The following is a 22,733-nucleotide window of genomic DNA, read 5'->3' as shown; positions in this document are numbered from 1 at the left end:
TGTTATGGAGTCAATGACACGGCAACTAGGCTAGGGCCAGGATATTCCCACCATGTTGCAGACATGGATTCTGCTGCATTCCCCCCAAAAAATTATCTTGGGAAGGCAATCCCTAACTGTGATTGCTCTTTAAGCATATTTAACCTTGGGGGGATTTAGAATCGAGTATAGAAATGTTTGAGAGAATGAAACTTGTATTACTAATATCTTGATATTAAGGAATCTGTACATATTGATAGAGCAGAACTGATTATACTTAAGAGAATTTGGCCTTTTAGAGTCATTTGTCAACCAGTAATTCCTATTTTATGTATATAATTGAAGAATTCATTTAGAATTACAATTTTAAATTGAAATTTTATGAAATTTGTGTATAATATTGACACAGAATTAAGGCTGGCCATATTTATACTTTTCATTATCAGATTTACAGGAATTAAACATTAAGGAAGATTTAACAGCCAGACATCTAATGTTCTTTAAAAAGGAATCAACATATTTATTGGTTATGATTACAGTTTCAAATATGTAAAAGTTCAGATTTCTATATGGGACCAAATATTAGTCAAAGCCCCCCCTTAAAGTGTAGGAATTTGCTAGATTTATAAATAGAATAATATTTTTTAATTGACCTTAAAAGAAAGAACCTGATGTTTTGATATGTAACCTAAATGAGGGATAGTTTTTTAAAATCAAAGTAAACCCTCCAATGGGCTTTTCTGTGGACAAAACTACCTTCAGAGACACCAAAAATCTCTTATTTCACACCAGGCACAGTACTCGGCATAAAGGTACAATGATGAGAAGGGAATCCCTGCTCTTGAAACTCCTGAAGTATAGCAGGGGAAGCAGATGGTTACAACACAGTATTGGCTGTAACGGTGCTGTTGGAACACGAGGAAGGAGTTGCGTGGAGACCTGGAGATGGGCAGGAGTTTGCCCAGCAGATTAAACGGGGAAGGGGTCCATTCCAAGCAGAGGCAAAGAAATGCGACAGCAATGGCTCCAATATGTTCAGCATTCCTGAGTCAAACACGGAGTGGAAAAGAGGTAGAGAGGAGGTCAGGTAAGTAGGCAGAGGCCAGATCATGAAGGGACTTGTGTCCCAGGGAAAGGCGCTTCTGTTTTAACCTGCAGGCCATGGTGACAGTGAAGAGTTTTCACCAGATTTGATCCGATTTGCCTGTTACAGCGCTCACACCGGGAAAACGAAGTGAACCAAAACAAAGACAGGAAAACGACTGAAGTCCGGGCAAGAGATTTTGGAGAGTGAGAGGGAAAATGAGGGTAGGAAGAATAAGATCAAGGTAAGTGCAAAATTAGTGCCTAAAGTACATTCTCCTGGCTGTGTATACTTTGCTAGTGGTAGTCTGCAAAATTTATCAAATAGAAGAATGGAAGGAAGCAAAGAAGGAAACAAGGGAGGGAGGGAGGGAGGGAGAAAGGAAAGAAGGAAGGAAGAGGGGGAAACTGAGTCATAAATTGAGGTGAGAGGCTTGGACTAGAAGCATGTTTCCGGCATCAAGAAGAAATAGACAGCAATTGAAGCCATGAGTATAGATGAGATTTTCCCAAGAGAACTTGTAGAAGATTGGGAGAGAGAATAGGGCTACGGATGAAATCAGGGGCGAGTCCACATTGAAGGCGCAGGGAGCAGAGAAAGAATCAGGTCAAGGTGATTAAGAAAGTTCATTCCGAGAGCAAGGAGATAATCTGGAGACCGAGATGTCAAGTCTCAAGAGAGGGGAGATTTTAACAAGGTGGAGGAAAGCAAGCTCAGATGTCATAGAGAAGACCTCCAAGACAAAAACTAGCATCATGCGGCTCTGCCTCGCCAAGTGTGTGAAGATCAACCTACACTTACCTTTTAACATTTCTGGTAAATAATAAAGGGGAAGGAGGTTTTCTCTGCTTTCAAATTGCCTTCTTCTCTTCTCCTTATCCGCCAAGATCCATTAAACTCTTTGACCAACAAGCAGTCGTTTGTCAATGACCCTCTACAGTGTTTGAGCCCCATGACCACCTCTGCCTTAAGAAACTCAGCCCTTCTTTGGCTCCCGTAGTGTAGCCCTTTTGTGTTTTTTTCCCCTCCCTCTCTTACCCCTCCCCTCCCCCATCTTTCTCCTTTCTTCTCTCTCTCACCCCCTCACTGCAGGTATTTCTCAAGGTTCAGTGTTCACTCCTTTGTTGGTCCTGTTCTACACACCTGGAATAATTCTGCTGGACTGATTTAATTTCCTTCTTCAGTTATAATTCTTTTGGCTGATATTTCCTAGAAACCACAAAATGTTGCTATTAGAGTCGTTCAGTACATCACTGCAGGGAAAGAACTGCTAGATGTATATGCCCTCCCCTCAGAATCACAAGTACAAAGATCTGCCCGTACCTCACCCATTATTCCCCTAGTCTCTTCTTCTGTTCTTATTTTCAAGTAGCTCTAGGCAGCTTGGTGCTTCCAAGCTTTGGGAACCATTGGCAGGGATAATAACGACTTACCCAACTGCAGCAACCAATCCAACCACACACCACTGTCTCTGCAAGTGAGCTGAAAATTATGCATAGCCCTCCCTGCCAGAGGTCACCTCGAGAATGTATCCACTTCGGGGACCCACCAAGAAACCACATTGTCAGCACCGCCCATGCAAGTAGGTTACACAGCATTAGCCTCTTATTTCTATAAGAAGTTGTTCTATAATTTTATCATATTTCATCAATTCTAAGACTTATATACTTTTCACATTATAACTTCTCAGAAATTGAGATGCATCTTACAATTATAGTTAGCAGCACTTTTCTCTGTTATTGGAATATGAAATAATGATGTGTCTTACAATCTATGGTATCACAGATTTGATGGAATTTGGGTATTTGAAGGATAAGATGCAAAAGTAAATTAGTTTTGCTCTGGGAGACAATGATTAAAATGATTAAAAGGTGGGCTTAGAAATCACAGACTGGGTTTAAATTTCAGCTCTGATACTTACTAGCTCTAACAACTTGGAAAAGTGGCTTAATCTCTGAGTCTCATTTTCTAATGTGAAAAACTAGACTAAGGGACTAGTAAAATCTCCCCCATGAGGTTTTGTGAGTTTTAAACGATACTGTGTGACCTGCTTAAACAGTGTCTAGTAAATGCTAGAACATCAGCTATATTCCAGTCCTCTTGCTTCTTCTAAGGAAAAGCTGTAAGAAGCACGGGAACAAGAGTGGATTCTTATTTTGAATGAACTAGACAAACAACTCTATGGTCATTATACTCAAAGAGAAAGAAAAAATCAATAACCTGCAATTGAGTTGAATAGAGTCATAAAACAGGCGAAGCAGATTCTCACGCTCATAAATCCTGAGCAAAGTTTCTGCAGACGAGAAATAAGTCAATGCTGCTCGTCTTCCCTACCTCACACCCTAACAGACGTACAGAGCATGTGAGCACATTACACCCAAATTCACCACCTTCCCTCTGGGAGAGCCCAGGCTGGCTTCTGCAGCTACTAAGGTCCTCACCATAGTCAGTCGATTTGAGATATTTACCGAAATATTTGGTTTTTCTTTTAAGGAAGAAGTTATAAAACTGTATACAATATAGTCTGATTTTAGTAAATATACATATATTCATAGAAAAAGAACTGAAAGGCTATATACCAACTTGCTAACTGGATAGTGGGATTATGAAACTTTTTTTTCTTTTTTTCACTCTATTTTTTAATTTGTCAATAATTGAAATGAATTGTTTTTGTAAAAAAAAGTTTAATCTTTTTCTTTTATAAAAGAAATGACTTGTTTTCAACAGGATTTAGGAGAGATTCTCTGCAGTTGATGTCCCAGAAGTTATTTTTATGAATTTAAACACACTTAGGAGACATTAAGTCAGTCTTTCTTATGAAGGCTATTAAGGAGTCCCCTACAGGCTGTTGCAGGATGGACGCATAGTGGTGGTATGTTCATACTAACTGATGAAAACCTCACTCCAGCAACTCGGAGTGAAACAGAACTTTCTAAGCAGGCATGAGTGAGCCCAGTGTAGAGTAGTGTAGAAGTGTAGAGCCCAGAGAAGAGACAAAATAATCAGCTTACACAGACACAGCTCAGGATAACTATTTTCTTTTGGAGTATGTAGGAGAAGAATTATTTTAAAAAAAATTATCCAGCGGTGCTGGCCTAGTGGCATAGCGGTTAAGTGCGCACGCTCTGCTTCGGGGTCCCGGGGTTCCCAGGTTTGGATCCCGGGCATGCACTGACGCACCGCTTGTCAGGCTGTGCTGTGGTGGCGTCCCATATAAAGTAGAGGAAGATGGGCACAGATGTTAGCTCAGGGGCGATCTTCCTCAGCAAAAAAGAGGAGCATTGGCATCAGATGTTAGCTCAGGGCTGGTCTTCCCTACAAAAAAAAAATTATTTAGCAATGCAAAGCAATGTTAATCTATCATCCAACACATCTTATCAAGTAGACAAAGAGCAGTAGTTGAAACCAAAAAATGAGGTTCTTTCCTAATCTTGTCTGTGTATTAGTTCATGTATAAGCTAAGCCACTATAACAAACGGATCCCAAAATGATGACTCAAATAATACAGTTTATTCCCCTCTCCTGTGGTTCCCAGGGGTAAGTGGGTGGGACACGGTGGTAAGGCAGCTCTGCTCCAGGAGGCCATCTGTCTCATCGCTCCACCATCCAGGAAAGTGGTATCCTCACCCGTATGGTCAGACTGGCTCACCATCATGTCTGCACCCCTCCCCAGAGGAAGAAAAAGGAGAGTAAGTGGAAGGCAAGAAATTTCTCTTCAAGAAAGTGATGTAGAAGTTGCCCACATCACTTCGACTCACTCATAAGAACTCAGTCATACAGCCCCACCTGCTATAAAAGAGGCTGGGCACTATGGTCTCTACCTGGTCACCATCGTCCCCACCTACGAAAACTCAGTGAGGGGAGTGTGCACAACTAAAAGAAAACGGGGCGCTGGCTGCTAGCAGTTTCTGCCACAGAGAGCAATTTTTAGTGGCATATTTCTGTCTTGAAATTTTACATTCTTTTCTGTCCTCCCGCTTTCCAAATACGATTGATAAATATTTCTGGTGCAGCAGCCAAGCAAGGCTGGCAGCCACCAGAAGCAGGAGGAAGCAAGGAACGGATTCTCCCCCAGAGCCTCTGGGAAGAGTCCAACCCGGCCCTGCCAACACCTTGGTTTCAGCCCAGTGACACTGATTTCGGAATCCCGGCCTCCAGAACTGTGAGAGAATAAATTTCTGTTGTTTTAAGCCACCCCCTTGTGGTAATTTTTACAGCAGCCACAGGAAATGAATATAGTGCCATTGTCTTGGCCTTTGGTCTTGAAAGTTTTTTCATAGCCATAGCCCTTGGCCAAAATGTTCTGATTCTACTATTACCTATAAATTGGAGTGAGAGATTTGAAATTAGCTGAGCACTTACCTAAGACAAAAAAATCTCTAAATCTCTCTAGGCTAAACGAGTGGGCTATAACCGAGACACAAGAGTTTCATAAAAACCAGTATAAACAAGAGTGCCCTATTTGGGGAATTTGGGAAAGAGGAAAGAAAATTCCCAAAGTTCATTTTCACTCATTAACTGATTCAGTAAATATTCATTGGACACCTGCCATGGGCCAGGCACTGTGCTCAGAATTGGGGAAACAATGATGTATAAGAGAAAGTTCCCCAAGAGACTTTGTCTAGTTCAGCTTTCAGAAACAGAGAAAAAAAGAAAGAAGGCCTAAGATGGCGTAAATAAATCCAAGAAGCCCACTTTATAAAAAGATGCAGAAAAACATGTGAAATACTTCATAACACCTCTCCAAAGATTTTAATACTCTCTGTGAACAAAACAAATGTTTTATGAAAAAAGGAAGCCTTCCTGAGTGTGGCAATCAAGCCAAGAGAAGGTTGGCATGTCACCTGACACAGAACAAGTCCCCCGGGCAGACACAGAAATGAAACATCCCAAAACACAAGATATTACGAGGAAAAATGAAGGCAGAGCAGATGTGTTTGCTTTCTACTATCTCGTGTTTTGCAAAGGATCTCAAAATCATATAAAAGACAGAAACATGTATAGAGTTTCTTAATTTCTAAAGCCGAACTCTCTTTAACAGCTGAGTCAAATGAATTAAAAACTAAATTACCATATTCATCAATCGACATAAAACAATTTTCCTATTTTTAAAGCCTACCATAATCCAAATTCTACTATAGATTTAAAAAGTCTGAAGCTGACACAATGATCTTCATATACGGAGGGGAGGGGGAGTCCTAATAATCTAGGGGGCAAGCCCGAAATGCCCTGGGGAGCTGACTACGTAATCAAATTATCCAGTTCAAAGGGCAGGCTGTATAATTCAAGACCATAAAGGAAAAGGAAAACCCTCCAGTATTGCTCAATAAGTTTCTGAGGCTTAACATTTTTGTGTGAAATTGCCTGGATTCTTCATTTTATTTTGCATTTTTAGACACAATCAGTGGGAATTTTTTCATTGGAAAGTGGCGAAGTGACAAGCATTCTTGCTAAAGAAATCTAATATCACACATCCTGACAAATCTCTTTGGACTTTCCTCACTTCATTCAAAGATTCAGAAGTGTCTGACAGACTGGTGGGCAGGCCAGCGGGAGCCTTATTTGCCTGAGGGCCTGAATAGCTTCCTGGGAAATCCTACCACCCAAGGGAGGCTCTCAAAGGTCAGGCAGAAGCTTGGCCGAGTAACAATGCCTCCCTGGTCCCAGAGGAAGGGGGACTCTGAGTGCAGCCTGGTCTGTGAATTAGATTTGTCCGCTAGCCCAGCCCCCGTGGACTCAGGTCAGAATCCTAGAGAGACACATAAAAAACTACAACAGCATTTTTGACTAAAATTTGCTGATCAACTGTAACATTACTAAAAGGGGACAGCCAGACATTACGTGTCTCGTAACGAGAGGCATGAGGAAGCACTCCGCACCAACCATAAAGTAATCTTGCCCCCCTAAATCATAACAATAAGAACTGAAGCAGAATCTAATCAAACCTCTAGACCTCATTACCGACAATTTCCAGGAAACACGGGAACAGAGGAGCATTTTGAACTACACCATGATGACATAATCAGCCACATCCAGAATGTGGAAAATTCCATGAGACAAATGACTGGCTTCCTTTAACCAGTGCATGGTTTTTAAAAGGAGTAGTGGGAATTATTATAGGTAACAAGAGACTTAAGAGACACAACCAAATACACGTGTGGACCTTCTTTAGATCCTGATTCAAACAAATCTTCCATACAAAGACATTTTTAAGACAATTGCCGAAAATTGAACATGGACGGAGAATTGGATAATATACTAAGAAATTACCATTCTTTTTTTTTAAGGTATGGTAATGTTATTGTGCTTATATTGGGGAGAGAGGCCCTTACTTTTTAGAGATAATAATGAAGGACTTAAGGGTAAAATGATGTGATGTTTGGGATTTGCTTTAAAATATTCCAGTGGGGAGTGGGGGGAGGAAGATGATGAAGAGTAAGGTGGATAGATAAAACAGGAATGATAAAATATTGATAATTGTTGCAGCTGGCTAATGTCGGCAGATGATTCATTATACTATTCTCTCTATGAGAGAATATGTTTGCATATGTTTGAAGTTTCCATAATAGAATTCTCAAAAAATACATAAAGCACCATTTTACCTTTCTACTCTTACCTCCCACTACCCTGCAACAGAAACTATCCACCCTACGTATTCTTGCCTCCTTCACAGCTCTACACTCACTGCAACGCTCTTGAAATTCTCTCTAAGAGCACTTTTCCAAACTGTCCTTCACCGCCCAGCTCAAATCGTTGCCTCATCATCAAAGACTTCCCTGAGTGTCCCCAAATACCGTGAGCCTTCTCTCCCTTCTCCGGACTCTCACAGCACTTCAGGTCAGTTGGTATGTCTCAGAGTTTGCTTTATTTTCTCGGTTAAATTTTTAGTGGTTTGCATCCCTGATTGGGTCTGAGGCTGTCATAGGGTGGGGCACATGTCTGTTTGTTTTTCTTTTGGCTCAACAACTTCACCCCAGAACCTGTCCCGAATAATCTCAACTAATTAGTAAATCATGGGGATGTCTCTTGAAAAGCCCTGACTACAAATCTGGAAACCTGAGTTAGTCCTTGCAGTAGTCAGGGTTGCAAGCGACAGATATTGGAACGTATTGATTCAAATAAGTGGAAAGTTGAGATGTAGATTCAGACACCTGATGGTATTTTTAGTTCCCTCTCCCCCTCCCCTTTTCCCTATCTCTAAACTTTACTATTTGTGACAGACTCAGCTCTTATCAGCCTACCTTAGAAATGCTGAAAGAAAGAGAAGGTCATTTTTTTCTCCCAACATGCTTATATACAAGCCTCAGTGAAAGATTCTGATTGGTCCCCATTGCAACTCAGTGCCCATCCTTCAGCCAATCACTGTGGCTAGGGGAATGGGGAACTAAAATTGGCCAGATCTGTCTTACACATGATCCTTGTAGCCAGTGGATAGGCAGGCCCATGAGAACTGCATGAAGTGGGGAAGTGACAGTGCCCCAAGGGAAGGGGAGGTACAGTTACCAAAAGAATGGGGGAAGGAATGCTGGGAAAAACTCATCCATTCCCATCCCTCGAAAAAGACCTCCACCACAGCCCTACTTCTCCCCTGACAAATGGTCCTCAGATAACTATTTAATAATGACATAATTGTCACACTTTGTTGCACACTCACTATGTATCAGATAATGTACCAATACTTTGTAATGTAATTACGATTACATTTATAAAGTAATATAATGTATATATGTTATCGCTAGCTCTCTGAACAACCCACTAAGGTAAATGTCATTAGGCCCATTTTCCAGATGAAAAAACTAAGACTTAAATAGTTCAATGGACCTTTGTCTTAGTCAGTTTGAGCCGCTACAACAAAGTACCACAGACTGGGTGGCTTATGAATGACAGAAATGTATTTCTCACAGTTCTGGAGGCTGGAAGTCCAGATCAGGGTGACAGCATGAGCTCTGGTGAGAGCCCTCTTCTGGGTTGCAGATCGCTGACTTCTCATAGTATCCTCACATGGTGGAAAGAGAAAGGAAGCAAGCTCTCTCATGACTCTTATAAAGAGTTAAAAAGCACTAATCCCATTCTGAAGGCTCCATCCTCATGACCTCATCTAATCCTAATCACCTCCGAAAGGCCCCACCTCCTAATACCATCATACTGGGGAGTAGGGTTTCAACACAGAATTTGAGGGGATACATTTCATCCATAATAACCTGTTCAAGGCTTCACCACAACCATATCTTTGTGCTGCAATTTCTATCTGGGGTTCCTATTATTTCTCAACCTCGCAGAGATATTTTAAACATGAAAGAAAAAGAAGTAGGCCAAAATTTTTGAAATTTACTCATTCTTCCCAGCATGCCCTGCCCTGCGTCTTCCCACGTGTGGCCTTCCGAGGCTCCAAGGCCACATCCTCCACAGAGCCCTCCTGACTCCTCCATGTCAGCCATGTCTCTTTGCTCTGGATCCCCCACACTACACCCACAGTGCTCTCCTGGCACCTACTCCCTTCTCTTCCGTATCATAGACACGGATGTTAACTCCCTGACTAGACTGTAAGTTATTGAGAAAGGGGACCATTTCTAATTCAGTTGCATATAGAGCATGTGGTTAGCCCATACATGATAGGTTTTAAATAAACATTTTAAAATTAATTAATACATTTGCTTAATTAATTGATGTGTGAGTGAGGAGTTCTTCTGTAAATTCAAGGCACAGCTATTTGGGCTTCAAATAAAAGCACAGAATGTTAGAACTATAAGAAGTCACTGAAATCCAGGGCCAGTCTGCAAACTATTTGTCACTGGTCCACAACAAAATAGGTGAAGAAATTGAGAGTAAGCATTTAGAAACTTTTATAGCAACTTGGCAGATTAAGTTTACATCTGTTGAATCCAATAATAAGGAAAAAGACTTGCTTTTTAAATATGTTTTTGGAATATTTATTTTTACTGTATTTTACAAAATATCAGTCCAAAATGAATTGGGAAGTAAAAAAACTAATGTTTCACTAGAGATCATTTGAGCAACAAGGATCTCGTCTAAACTCTCACTCAGAGCAGAAGTCTTTTCTCTATTTCTGACCAACTAGCCTCTTGTTAACACTTTCCAGTGGAACATTCGCACCATCCAATTTCCACTTGCAGATTGTTTCGTAGCTTAATTATTTGTATTCTGACCTTGGAAGGCTCTCCAGCTCTATCAGAGAAGAAAGTAGACTTCTCCAGCCTAAGGTGGAGTTGGGGGATGACAGGCTTCAGCAAGGAAAAGTGGAAATTTCACTGACTTGGATTCTCAGGCTCATCTGCAAAATAAGAATATTCCATTTCTGACATTTTATGATCCCGGGATTCATTCATGAGCTTTTCTCTCCCTCTGAGATATGAGGCAAGTTCCAACCTCTGAAGAATAGTCCACTGCAGCCTCTTTCCTTGAAGAAAGCTTGCTTTTTGACATTAGTGACTTGATTATACAACTACGGTGCATCTTATGTATCATTTATTTACATGGGATAAATAATATTAGATTATTCAAAATCCAAATAAAATAAAGGTTAATAGAGTTGCTGTAGAAAGCAGATCTCTGCTTTCCTATAAATCGTAAATTTAATAGTAGTAGTAATAATAATAATACAACTAATAATTATTGAGCACCTATTGTATACCAGGCATTGGGTTAGAATACTCAGTGAATTTTAAATACATATACAAATTAATTCCAGAATAATGGCATTTTATAACTATAAAAACCCATAGATGAAAACACAAAGATTTAAAAAGATGGAATGGAACAAGTATACATTTAAAAAAATGAATGCAATGCAAGAAAAGTTATTTGTACTTCAGAAATAAGAATACTCTATTTATTAAGCCCTATGAGGAAAAAATATATAGCAACAAATGTATTCAGATGATTTGTAAAATACAGGGGAAATGAAAATTGGATATTTGTAAATTAATCACATAAAATGTCACAGGTAATAACACCAGCATTATTACACTGAGAATAAATTTTAAATGTGGAGATAATGGGTTTTACAAGTCATCTATGAAATCGTTTTTTAATTCTGGATGATATGGGAATTTCAACACGTTTTTTAAATGTCCAGAAACAAATTTGGTCATGTGTTTTCAGTAATTATTACTCAAAATAGTAAGTATGTGTATACTTGTGATATAAAATTAAGGTATCAGAAGTTATCCTGCCTGATCTAAGCAGGCTGTCCCTGGTTAGATAAAGCCATCCTCATGTGATGGCTTGTGACAGATGAATGCACCCAGCTGAGATCTGTAGAGCTGCCCCAGCCACCCTCAGACACATGGATTATAAACACTTATAGTTTTATGCTGCTGAGGTTTTGTGGTTGTCTCTTGCACAGCATTATTGGAAAAATATTTAAAAGCTGTGATAGGTTTAAAATATGTCCACAAATGCTTTGAGACTCCTCCCTTGAAGAGGTGGAGCCTAACTACCCTCCCCTTGAGGGTGGGCTGGACTTAGTGATTCACATATAATGAACAGAAGAAAGTGGAAGTGATGCTAGGTGACTTTGGAAGGCAGATCTTAAAAGACACTGCAGCTCCTTCCTCTCTCTCTCAGATTGCTCACTCTGGGAGAGGTTAGCTGACATGCTGCGAGGACTCTTGAATAGTCTGTGGAGAGGCCTGCATGGTAAGGAACTGAGGCCTCCTGCCAATGATCGTGTGAGGGGGCCATCTTGGAAGCAGACCCTCCCTCTTCAACCAAGCATTCAGATGACTAGCCACTGCCAATATCCCCACCACAGTCACAAAAGACACCCTGAGCCAGACCTGCCCAGCTAAGCCACTCCTGAATTCCTGGCCCATAATTACTGTGAGATTGAAAAAAAGGTTTGTTGTCTTAAACCACTACATTTTGGGGTGATTTGACATGCAGCAATAGGTAACTAATACACCACTATGGCAGGAAACGTTACAGAGCAAGTTGAAAAGTAGGGAATGCTAACTACAGTTTTTGTCCATAAAAATGTAATTTGTCTACTTCTGCCCCCAGCCGTGATGGAATAACTGGTATTGCACTAGCCCTTCAAAATAGACAACTGGACAAAACGTATGAAATAACTGTTTTCAGATATTGAATAAACAGACAGTGCAGGACAATAATCCTAGAGAGAAGAGAAAAAATTGAGCTGAGTACCAGGATCACCCTAGCTTTCTGCCTGGAGGCACTTTCCAGACTGAGGCACAGTCAGGGAAGACCAAGGAGAGCACAGAGATCCTGTTGGGTTGAGGAAACAGAGATGGGCATTTAAAGCTACTGAAGTGACTGAAATTTGTGGGGTAGGATACCAGAGAGAAAGAACTGCAGGAATCTACAAATGGGTCCCCTTGAGTATCAAATGAATACTAAGCTGTGCACACAGGAATGAGACTCTGAGATCAGTAAACTTGAAGATAGGGCAATGAAAACAATCTAAACTGAAGCACAGATAGGAAAAGCTGAGAAATGAACAGAGCCCTAATGACCCACGGACAATATCAAGTAGTCTAAGAGATAATTGGCATTCTAAAGGAGAGGAGATATTGGGGCAGAAAAAAATTTTTTGGAAAAATAATGCTCAAGCATTTATCAAACCTGATGAAAAATATAAACCCACTTATCCAAGAAGCTCAAGAAAGCACAAACAAGAAAAACAAAGAAAATCACATCAGAGCCTCTCCTTCTACATGTGGCATCTCCATATATCTGTCTAGCAGAGTAGCCAGATTTCTTACATGGCAACTCAGGATCCCAAAGGCACAAAAGCTGAAGACTCCTGGCCTTCTTAAGGCTTAGGCCCAGAACTGGCAGAGCATTGATTCCACCACATTTTACTGGTTAAAATGAGTCAGAGGGCTATCCCTAATAGGATGGGTCCACACAGGAAATGCAGTTCACTGGGGGTCGTCTTTGGAGACGAGCTACCTCATGAATAAGCCAATAGAGAGAAGATAAAATACTAAAAAATACTGAATTAAGTCAAAGAAAGCAAGAAAGGAAGGAAAATAGTAACAAAGAATAGATGGAACAACTGAAAAAAATAGCAAGGTGGTAGATTTAAACCTAAACATATCAATAATTACATTAAACATAAATGGGCTAAACACTCCAATTGCAAGACAGAGATTGTCCAACTAGATAAAAAAGCAAGGCCTAACTAAATGCAATCTATAAGGAATCCACTTTAATATTAAGATATAGATTAGTTAAAAACAAAACAATAGAAAAAGACATAGCATGCAAGCACCAGTCACAAGAAAGCAGGAATGACCACATTAATGTCAGCCAAAGCAGACTTTAGCTCAACACATCATCAGAGATAAAGAGAGACATCTCATATTGACAAAAGGTCAATTCATCCCAGTGACATAGTGATTCTAAATGTGTATATACTTAAAAACAGGGCTTTAAAATATACAAAGCAAAAACTGACAGAACCAAAGGAATAAATGGATAAATCCACATTTGCTGTATGAGATTTCAACACTTTTAATTGAATAACTGATAGAACAAGTGTCTGAAAGTCAGTAAGGATATATTAAAACCTCACTAACAAAATCAATCAAATTGACTCAGTTGACATTTGTGGAAGCTATATCTAATAACTATAGAATATACCTTTTTTTTCTTTTGCTGAGGAAGATTCACCCTGAGCTAACATCTGTGCCAGTCTTTCTCTATTTTGCACGTGGGTCACCACCTCAGCCTGGCTGATGAATGGTGTAGGTCCACACCCAGGATCCGAACCTGCCAACCTGGGCTACCAAAGTGAAGTGCACCAAACCTAACCCCCATGGCACAGGGCCAGCCTCAGACATTTTTTTAAAGTGACATGGAACTTTCATCAGTAGAGATCATGCGCTAGGATATAAAATAAGTCGAAATAAATTTTAAAAGATTGAAATCATACAGAGTATATTTTCTAACTATAACAAATTAGAAATTGATAACAAAAAGAAATATGTGAAATACCCAATTATTTTAATATTAAGAGACATACCATAAAATAAGTATGGCTCAAAGAAGAAACTAAAAGAGAAATTAAAAAATATTTTGAACTGAATGATAGTGAAAGCATAACATATCGAAAGCTGTAGGATGCAAACTAAAGCAATCTTAGGAAATTTACAGCTTTAAATATTTATATTAGAAAGGAAGGAAAGTTTAAAATCAAGGATCTATGCTTCCACCTTAAGAAGCTAGGAAAAGATGAGCACATAAAAGTAAGATAAGGAAGGAAATCAAGATAAGAACAGAAATCAATGAACTAGAAATAGGCAAAGAATAGAGTAAAATCAAAATGGTTTTTGAACAAAATAAATAAAATTTATAAACCTCTAGCTAGAACTGTCACAGAAAAAAGAAGATAAACACAAATTATCAATATCAGAAATAAAAGAGTAGACAACACTATGGATTCTAGAGATATCAAAAGGGAATATTATGAAAATATTTATGCCAATGAATGTGACAACTTAAATAAAATGGAAAACTTTCTTGAAAGATATAAATTACCAAAACTAATACCATATAAGTAGAGAATCTGAATGATCTTGCATCTATTAAGGAAGTTGAATTTGTAATTAAAAATTTTCTCATGAAGAAAATTCCAAGACTTCACTGGGGAATTCTATCAAACATTTAAGGAAGAAATACTACCACTTTCGTACAAATTCTTTCAGAAAGTAGAGAGGAAGGGAACATTTCCCAACTCATTTTATGAGGCCAACGTTACAGTAACATCAAAACCAGGCAAAGATATTGCAAGAAAAAGAAACAACAGATTAATGTCCCCCACGATCATAACAAAAATCCTCAAAGATTAGCACATTGAATATTAAGTATTAAGGGATATGAGAAAAGGGTGATAACATCATAACCAAGTAAGGTTTATCTTAGCAATGCAACATTATTTCAATATTTAATATTCAATCAATACAATTCACCACAATAACAGAATAAAAGAGAAAAATCATATAGTTATTTCAATAGATGCAGAAAAAGAATTTGATAAAATTCAACAATCGTATATGATAAAAATAAATGCACAGGAAAACAGGACAAAGAACTTCTACAAAAAGCCGACAGTTAACATCATATTTAATGGTGAAATGCTGCATGTTTTGTCTACTCTTGCCACTTCCATTCAACATTTTATTGAAGTTCTTAATTATTGAAACAAGACAAGAAAAATAAATAAAAGACATACAGATTGGAAAGTGAAAAAAACCATCTTTACACACAACGGAAATAATTATGAACATAGAAGATGTGAAGAATCCATAAAAATCTAATTCTCTCAGTTCAGTGCTCCTTGGTTTTGAATAAGCTGACTTTGAACTGTTGGGAAGGCACTTGCATGAATAAACTTAACAAATTTGTCAGGCATGATCATCTGGAAATTCTATTCTCAAGTGCAAGCCAACCAACTATATATTTTTTTTATCCCAGATATCTTTACCCAAGCATCTATAGCTTTAACTAACATGCAAGTAAATAAACAGATATATATGCAGAAATCAATTTTGAGAAATTCCATGCAAACTGTAGAGAAACGTCTAAGAAATCTGAGTTTAGAAATCAAAATTCAGAGATTCTAGACTCTTCCTAAGTAGTATGCCCAGAACAAAACTGATGGTATCAGATAAATCGTGCCCTAAGCAACAGTCTGGTTTATGACGTGCATGGAAAAGGAAACAAATTTGGAGAATAGAGTAGATTCCACAATTGGAGAACTAGTTAAACCCTTTCTTAGAACATTAAGTTACATGTTTTATTAAATATTTAAGAAACATATGTAATAAATTAATAATATGTCATAGCTTTACCATGATTAAATAAACAACACTTTGTAGAAAATTTATTTTACAATAAAACACATACATACAGAGTCAAGAACCTACCCTCTGACCTAATAATTCTATTCCTGGGATTTTAGCCTAAAGAAATATAAAATTCATAAATTGTTTATGCACAAAATGTTCATTGTAACATTTTGTATAACAATAAAAAAATGGATTCTGCCTAGATGTTCAACGAAAGTAAACCAGAGTTCAACCACAGGACAGACTATTACGTAGACATATATGATGTATAGGAAGATGCAATAAATGGGGAAATCATCATTGCCAAATTTACTGAGTACTTTCTGAAAGCCTGGAATGGTGTTAAGAGCTTCGCACACAAGTTAGCTCATTCCATCTTCGTAAGAATCCTATTAGAAAAGTCCTTTCATTATCCCTTTTTAGAAATGAGAAAGTAAGGTGTAGAAAGATTACTAACTTGTCCAAGTCTCACAGATACTAAGGAGGAAGCTGGCATTTGAACCCAAGCTGGCATTGGACTCCACAGCCTGCACTTTACCACTGCATAAATGAAAAATATGCGATGTAAAATTACAGAAAGAGATCATCTCTTCTACATTTTCTAAAGGAGAGAGGGGTACAGAGGGGGAAAATGCATCAGAAGATTAACAATGGTTTTCTCCAGGTAGGGAAATCATAGGTTTGTTTTTTTCCTTTCTACTTTCTGTGTATTATAGTTTTTCAATAATACAAATATAGATATCTATCCCTAGTATTCATTTTAATCCACCTTCTAGTCCTCGCTTAGGCGTGATCTTCTGAGTTAAAAAGGAGATTTCCCTCCCTTGAATCTGCCATCCGAGCCCACACCTGGGAAGATTTGCTGTGTCAACTCATGCTGCCCAGGCAAAATTTACAGTGAGACAGTGTTAAAATGCAGTTCTCAATGCTGAAGTTTCATTCAATTTGCCTGACAAAGCCCTTCCCTCTGTTTCTGCTTTCTATGACCCTCTCCACTGCACCCTCCCTTCCCAGCCCACCACTCCCCAACCTGTGAATCCCTTTGAGGAAAACCACTTAATGTAATTCACCTTTCCATGCCTCTCCAGCCTAGACCAGCACTTCACATAGAATATAATTCCCAGATAATTTAATAAATAAAAATTTATTGAATAAAAACTTAAAAGCCAAGGTGCTGTGATCAGAAAAGAGAATTTTCCAGAACAAAAGATATGACTATACACTTCAAAGAGGAAGAGGACTTCTTCCACCAGTTTTACCAGATCCAGCTCCAAGAGGCATGAGGATAATGTCTTAGCCCTGCAGTGTTCATTGTGATGCACCACCCAGATTCCCTCCAGTGGGGTGGGGTGGGGTGGGGTGGGGTGGGATGGGGGATAGGGAGGGCAGAAGAACACAGGTGTCACTCCTCCAGCTTCTGGGAGTATTGGCTGCTAAAGGTCACAGTTAAATCTCTCCCCTCTCCCAGGGGTCACCCAAGGTCATCCACATCCCAGAGGAAAACCACGTCCAATGACCAGTCCATGTCCTGGTACAAAGACTCAGCCCCCCATGCCTCAATGTGGGACAACTCCAAAGGGCCATCCCGCTCCTGAGCTCCCCTTGAGGTTGGCTGAGGCCTTTGCTGTTACTGCATTGCAGCTCAACTTCTCCCTCTGCTCAATCCTGCTGCCTTCACTCCTCAGAGCTGTTGATACCAAGAGCACTCAATAGGGCTCCTACATGCAAATCTCCATCTCTGAATCTGTTTCCCAGAAACCTGACCCAAGAGATCCTCTGGAAAACAGCAGGTCCCATTGGGGCCTGGCTGTTAATAAGATAGAGGTATCTGGGGTAAGTTGAGGCCAGGAGTTCAGCCAAGTGGGAGGATTCCCAGTGGCTTTCCAAGTCTTAGGAAGGCAAGGGCCAAGTTCAGGAAGGTAGGGAGTGGGGAGTGTGGGGTACAAATGGGGAGGGGTGGGCAAGCACTGGTAGGTATAGGCAGATGGAGTCTGGTAGGTAAGAAGGGCAGGGAGTGAGTGAGCCACTTTAACCCCAGTAAGGGGGTTTACACCGCCTGCTAGAAATCAGCAATAGTGGTCCCAGGGGTGTTGATTATATAGCCACAAGGTCAGAGGCTCCAAGATAAAATTTGCCCCTGATTGAGGCAAGTAGAGAAATGTTAGGATTACTTCTCAGAACACCATAAAGAGTCTAGTTACAGTGAGCATGCAACAGGAGCTAATGTCTGTTTCCCACTAAATCCAGGTGCTAGCCAGACTCTCTGATAATCCCTGAAATGACTATTGACACCCACTGGTAGCGCATTGTCATTTCACACACCACTCAGACAACACGTTTGTGAGGCACCAATGCTACTACCTCCATGGCTGTGTCGTGAAACAATGGCCATTTAGCTAATTGTACCTCTAAAGTATTCCAACCACAGTATCTAAGGCACATGAATATTTATATATTCTGTCCCCCACCCAGCTGTCCCCACACACTCACAAACTGGTCCAGCGACAACCCAGGGCCTGCTTGACTAAAATCTGCTTATCCAGGGACTATGGCCCTTCACAGCCCCCAGGTACCACTAAGGCAGCCAGAAGTTTCCAAGGCGGACAAAAAGCAGAACCCTGAGGGAACGTGTAAAAGCAGGAAATGTACCAGGTATACAGGTAAGGCTATCAGATACCGTCTATCAACTTAAAGTCAACCAACCCCATAGCATTTGAAAACATTATAAATACCCTTTGACCCCATTTTCAAAAATTTACCGCAGAGTTACATCTGCACGTGTGCAAGAATATTAAACAAGGATAGTCACTCTTTGTGTCACCAAGATGTCAGCTAGTCTCCCAAAGTCTTGGGATCCATGTAAGATCATATGAAAGCCCCACAGAGGACCAAAGCACCTCCACATCCATCCCCCATGATATCTTCAAATTCCCAGGACAACTTATTCTTTTGGCCATTTCTAGTTTCAACTTCCTGCCTCAGCATTTTGCTGTTTTATCTCCATTCTGAAAACAAAATAATGAGGGCCACAGCCCCTTGTGCTGAGCTTCTCTTCATAGCAACCACTGGTAGAGTAAGCAAATTTTTACTAAAAGTTTATGGGGCCTGGAGAAGGATCATATCACTCATAGCAAACAATTTAACTCACATTTTGTTCATTGTTGTTCTTAAAAGTTACCCTGTCTAGGGAAAATGCACTGTATTTTCCTTTACTCTCATACTCACAATACTTCTGACACCAGATGTGTGGGATCTTCCCCACACTAACCAATTCTCCGACACCAGCTCCGTGTCCTACAATTCAATTCAGTTCTGACACTACCTGGAGTTAGCATCAGATCCACAAGTTAAGGGCTCAGTCCCACGAGACTCCCCTCACTCCAGATGCCAATCTCAAGTCTGAGGCTGTCACCTGTACTTCTGACTGACCAGCTATAAATCGGGGTTCCCATGACCCCCTTCTCAGATTCAATAATTTACTAGGATGGTTCACAGAACTCAAGGAAATACTTACATTTACTGGTTTACTATATGATAAAGTACACAGACGAATAGCCAAATGAAGAGATATATAGGGGCAAGGTCCAGAAGAGTCCCAAGCACAGGAGTTTCTATCCCTGTGGAGTTGGGGTGCACCACCCTCCCAGCACATAGATGTGTTCACCAACCCAGAAGCTCTCTGAACTTCATTGTTCAGGGATTTTCACGGAGGCTTCATCAGGTAGGCATGATCAACTATTAATTCAATTTCCAACCCTACTTGCCTCTCCAGAGTGTAGGGGGTAGGGCTGAAAATTCCAAGCTTCTAACCATGGGTTGGTCTTTCTGGTGACCAGCCCCCACCCAGGAACCCACCAAGAGTCACCTCATTAGAACAAAAGACTGCCCTATCAGCCAGGAAATTCCAAGGGATTTCGGAGTCCTGTGTCAGACACTCGTATCACCCAGGAAATTACAAGTATTTTAGGAGCTCTGTGTCAGGAACTGGGTCAAAGACCAAATATTAGCAGTAACTGGGGGCAGAGACCAACATATATATATATTTCTTCTCATTTCACATACCCTGTGTCAGTTTTCTCACTGGCTGCCTCATTTCACGCAACGCCCAGTCTTCAATCATGCCCGATTTCAGTGAATATGTGCCAAGCACTGTGCTAATCACTTTACATATTGTCTCCCCTGTCACTCTCAGCAAAATCCTATAAAGAGAAAATTATTTTTATTATAAAGAAACTAAGGCTTAGCAAAATGATATACAGTCATGTTCCCTATGGTGATGTCTGCCTGGTCAACAACGGATCGCATATAAAACAGTGGTCTTGTAAGATTAGTACCATATACCTAGGTGTATAGTAGGCTATACTATCTAGGTTTGTGTAAGTGCACTCTATGACATTCTCGCAATGACAAAATTGCCTAACCACACATTTCTCAGAACGTATCCCCATCATTAAGCAACTCACGACTTTTATTTATCCAAGGTCACACAATGTATTAGTTAAGGGATTAGCTAAGCTGCTATAACAAAAAGAAAGAAATTTATTTCTCTCTCACATGACAATCAGAGGTGAGAGATGGATCTGCTTTCCTCAACACGTAGCTTCCAAACATACTCCAATTATTGCCAGTGCCCAGACAGCAGAAAGGGCAAGAGAGTTAGAACCAAGTGTCGTTAAGAAGATGGTCCAGAAGTTGTACACATCACCTCTGCCCACATCCCATCAGTCCAAATTTAGTCACCTGTCCAAAGTTAGCTGGGCCATATAGCCTATAGCTGAGAAACCACGTAGTGGGTTAAAACTCCTAGACATGGTTTTACCAAAAGGAAGAAGAGGAAATGGATACCAGGAGAGTTAACAGACTCAGAAGAACAACTAATAAGTAAAGAGCTATAATTGAACTCCTGGCCTGTTTGGATCCAGAGCCCTCTTTCTTAACCATATCAAAGTACCAAGTACTTGAAAAACTTCCTTTCCTTGGCATCTGTGATTTTCCTCCGACTCTTCCTGCTGAGGCTTCAGGTTCTCTTCAGGCCTGAGGGTGGGGATCCCACTCCCTCAGCCTCCAGTCCATTCACCTTCTCCCCTCCCCCTGTGACTATTACTGGTTCCTCAAGTACAAAATTATCCTCTGGTTTTCCTATACCCTGTCCAGACCTCTGTAAACAGTCCTTTAATAAATTCTCTGCAATGTCCCCACTTCGAATGGGCCATCTGTTTCCATTGAATATTCTACCTTGAGTGATTCTCCTCATTTGTGGTCCACCCTGCAGGGCAGTGGTCAGAGCAGGCTTTTAGGCTCATCAGAGTGAAATATCTACAAAGCTTAGACATGTCTCCTGCTAACATTGACCTGCCTCCCCCAGTGGAAAATAAGCTTCAAGGGGGTTGGGACCATCTCTCTTACTATTTATTCTTAGAGCCCAGCACAAGGCCTAGTAGGCACACCAAATATTAGGTATGAATGAATACTGAGTCCTACATATGGTAGTTTCTCAACAAATGTGTGACTGATATTAATTGAATGACACCAATCTTTTTTATAAGACTTTAAACAATTCCTTATGAAGCCATAAGAGATGTTTTTTGGCACAGAAAACACTATGCAATACATACCTTATTTAGCTATGATGCTCCTATAATCTCAAATCCTCTTGCACCTTTAGAGGTTTTAATACTTCCTGTCATTGCAACATGTTTACCAGATTTTTCAGGCCCCTGTTGTAATGCTTTGAAGTAGAGTATGATTGAAAAACATGTGGTTTGAACTTGAACAAAGTTCATAGTAAACAGATTGCAGACAATTTCCTTTAAATATTATCTTAGAAGCTAGGAATACATTAAGCACACCAGAATAAGGAATGTACCAAGAAAAAGACAGGAGATCCAAATTTTCAATCCAAAGCAAATACTACTATCATTCATTAAATCTAAGATACCATTGATCTTTAAATATCCCATTATGTGGCATTAAAAAAAGAGAAAGCAGTGCCATTTAATACTATCTTACCATTTAGATTTATTTTTTACATATGAAAAGAGGTCTTTCAGACTTATTTGGTGATAGATTTTCGTTATGTATCACACCGCTATTTTCCATATATTTGGGCGAATATGATAACTTTTTTTTTCAATGCCAAATCACACTGAGATTATTTTGAAGACATTGTAAACGGCAATTAAACATATATAACTCAATTAAAGTGACAACAGTATGAATAGCTATGATCAGATTCCTGCAACTATATCACAACTGTGACTTGGACAACAGTAATTGTAAGATGCCATCAATTGTAAGATGCATCTTGCCTTCAGGGATGTTAAAATGAGGGTGTGGAGGATGCAGAAAGTTTTGGAATCGATGACATATGAGACTTAGCCCAGAAGCAAGCTTCAGGGGCTAAGTCCCATATTTCTAACTGCATCCTCTGTAACATCCGTGGTTAGGGAAGGGTGGAGGAAGACAAGGAGGATGGGGCAGGGAGTCAATAATTAGATAATGCAAATAATCTTTAGTTTCAAATTCATCTTTAGCAAGTCAGATTACACATTACTCTTTAAAAAAATCGGTCACTAAATATTACACATTAAGTATTTGCTGGTTAATGATTGCTTAAGGTGAGGTTGAGAATTGAAGAATGATCCAATGAATTAATCAATGGAGAGACCAGTCTAGATCACAGGGAATGCTCCAAAATACCCAATAGGAAATGCTTCATATGCTCAAATGCAAGTCTAGGTGTTTCCAAAATTAACCCTCAGAAAAGATGGGAAAATTTATATTTGAGTCCTTACAAAGTCTGTCATATTGTAAAGTACTCTCTCCATTACTTTATT

The 22,733-nt window shown here is 39.7% G+C and overlaps 1 long non-coding RNA gene across 2 annotated transcripts in view; it reads right to left on the bottom strand.

Moving 5' to 3' along the window:
* Positions 1-3,782: 3,782 nt before the first annotated feature.
* The window catches only part of LOC147912967 (uncharacterized), a 60,463-nt gene continuing 41,512 nt past the window's right edge, over positions 3,783-22,733 (bottom strand). For both annotated transcript variants that reach the window (XR_015549348.1, XR_015549347.1), the window contains 2 exons: positions 10,231-10,355; positions 3,783-4,378 (listed from right to left, as the gene is read on the bottom strand). This is a non-coding gene — a long non-coding RNA (uncharacterized LOC147912967). The remainder of the gene's footprint in view (positions 4,379-10,230; positions 10,356-22,733) is intronic.

Source organism: Ceratotherium simum, chromosome 32, assembly GCF_057802395.1.
Source record: "Ceratotherium simum simum isolate JZ-2026a chromosome 32, ASM5780239v1, whole genome shotgun sequence".
Classification (NCBI taxonomy): domain Eukaryota; kingdom Metazoa; phylum Chordata; class Mammalia; order Perissodactyla; family Rhinocerotidae; genus Ceratotherium; species Ceratotherium simum.
The sequence above is the reverse complement of the archived record's forward strand: the minus strand, read 5'-3'. Positions and strand labels throughout refer to the sequence as shown.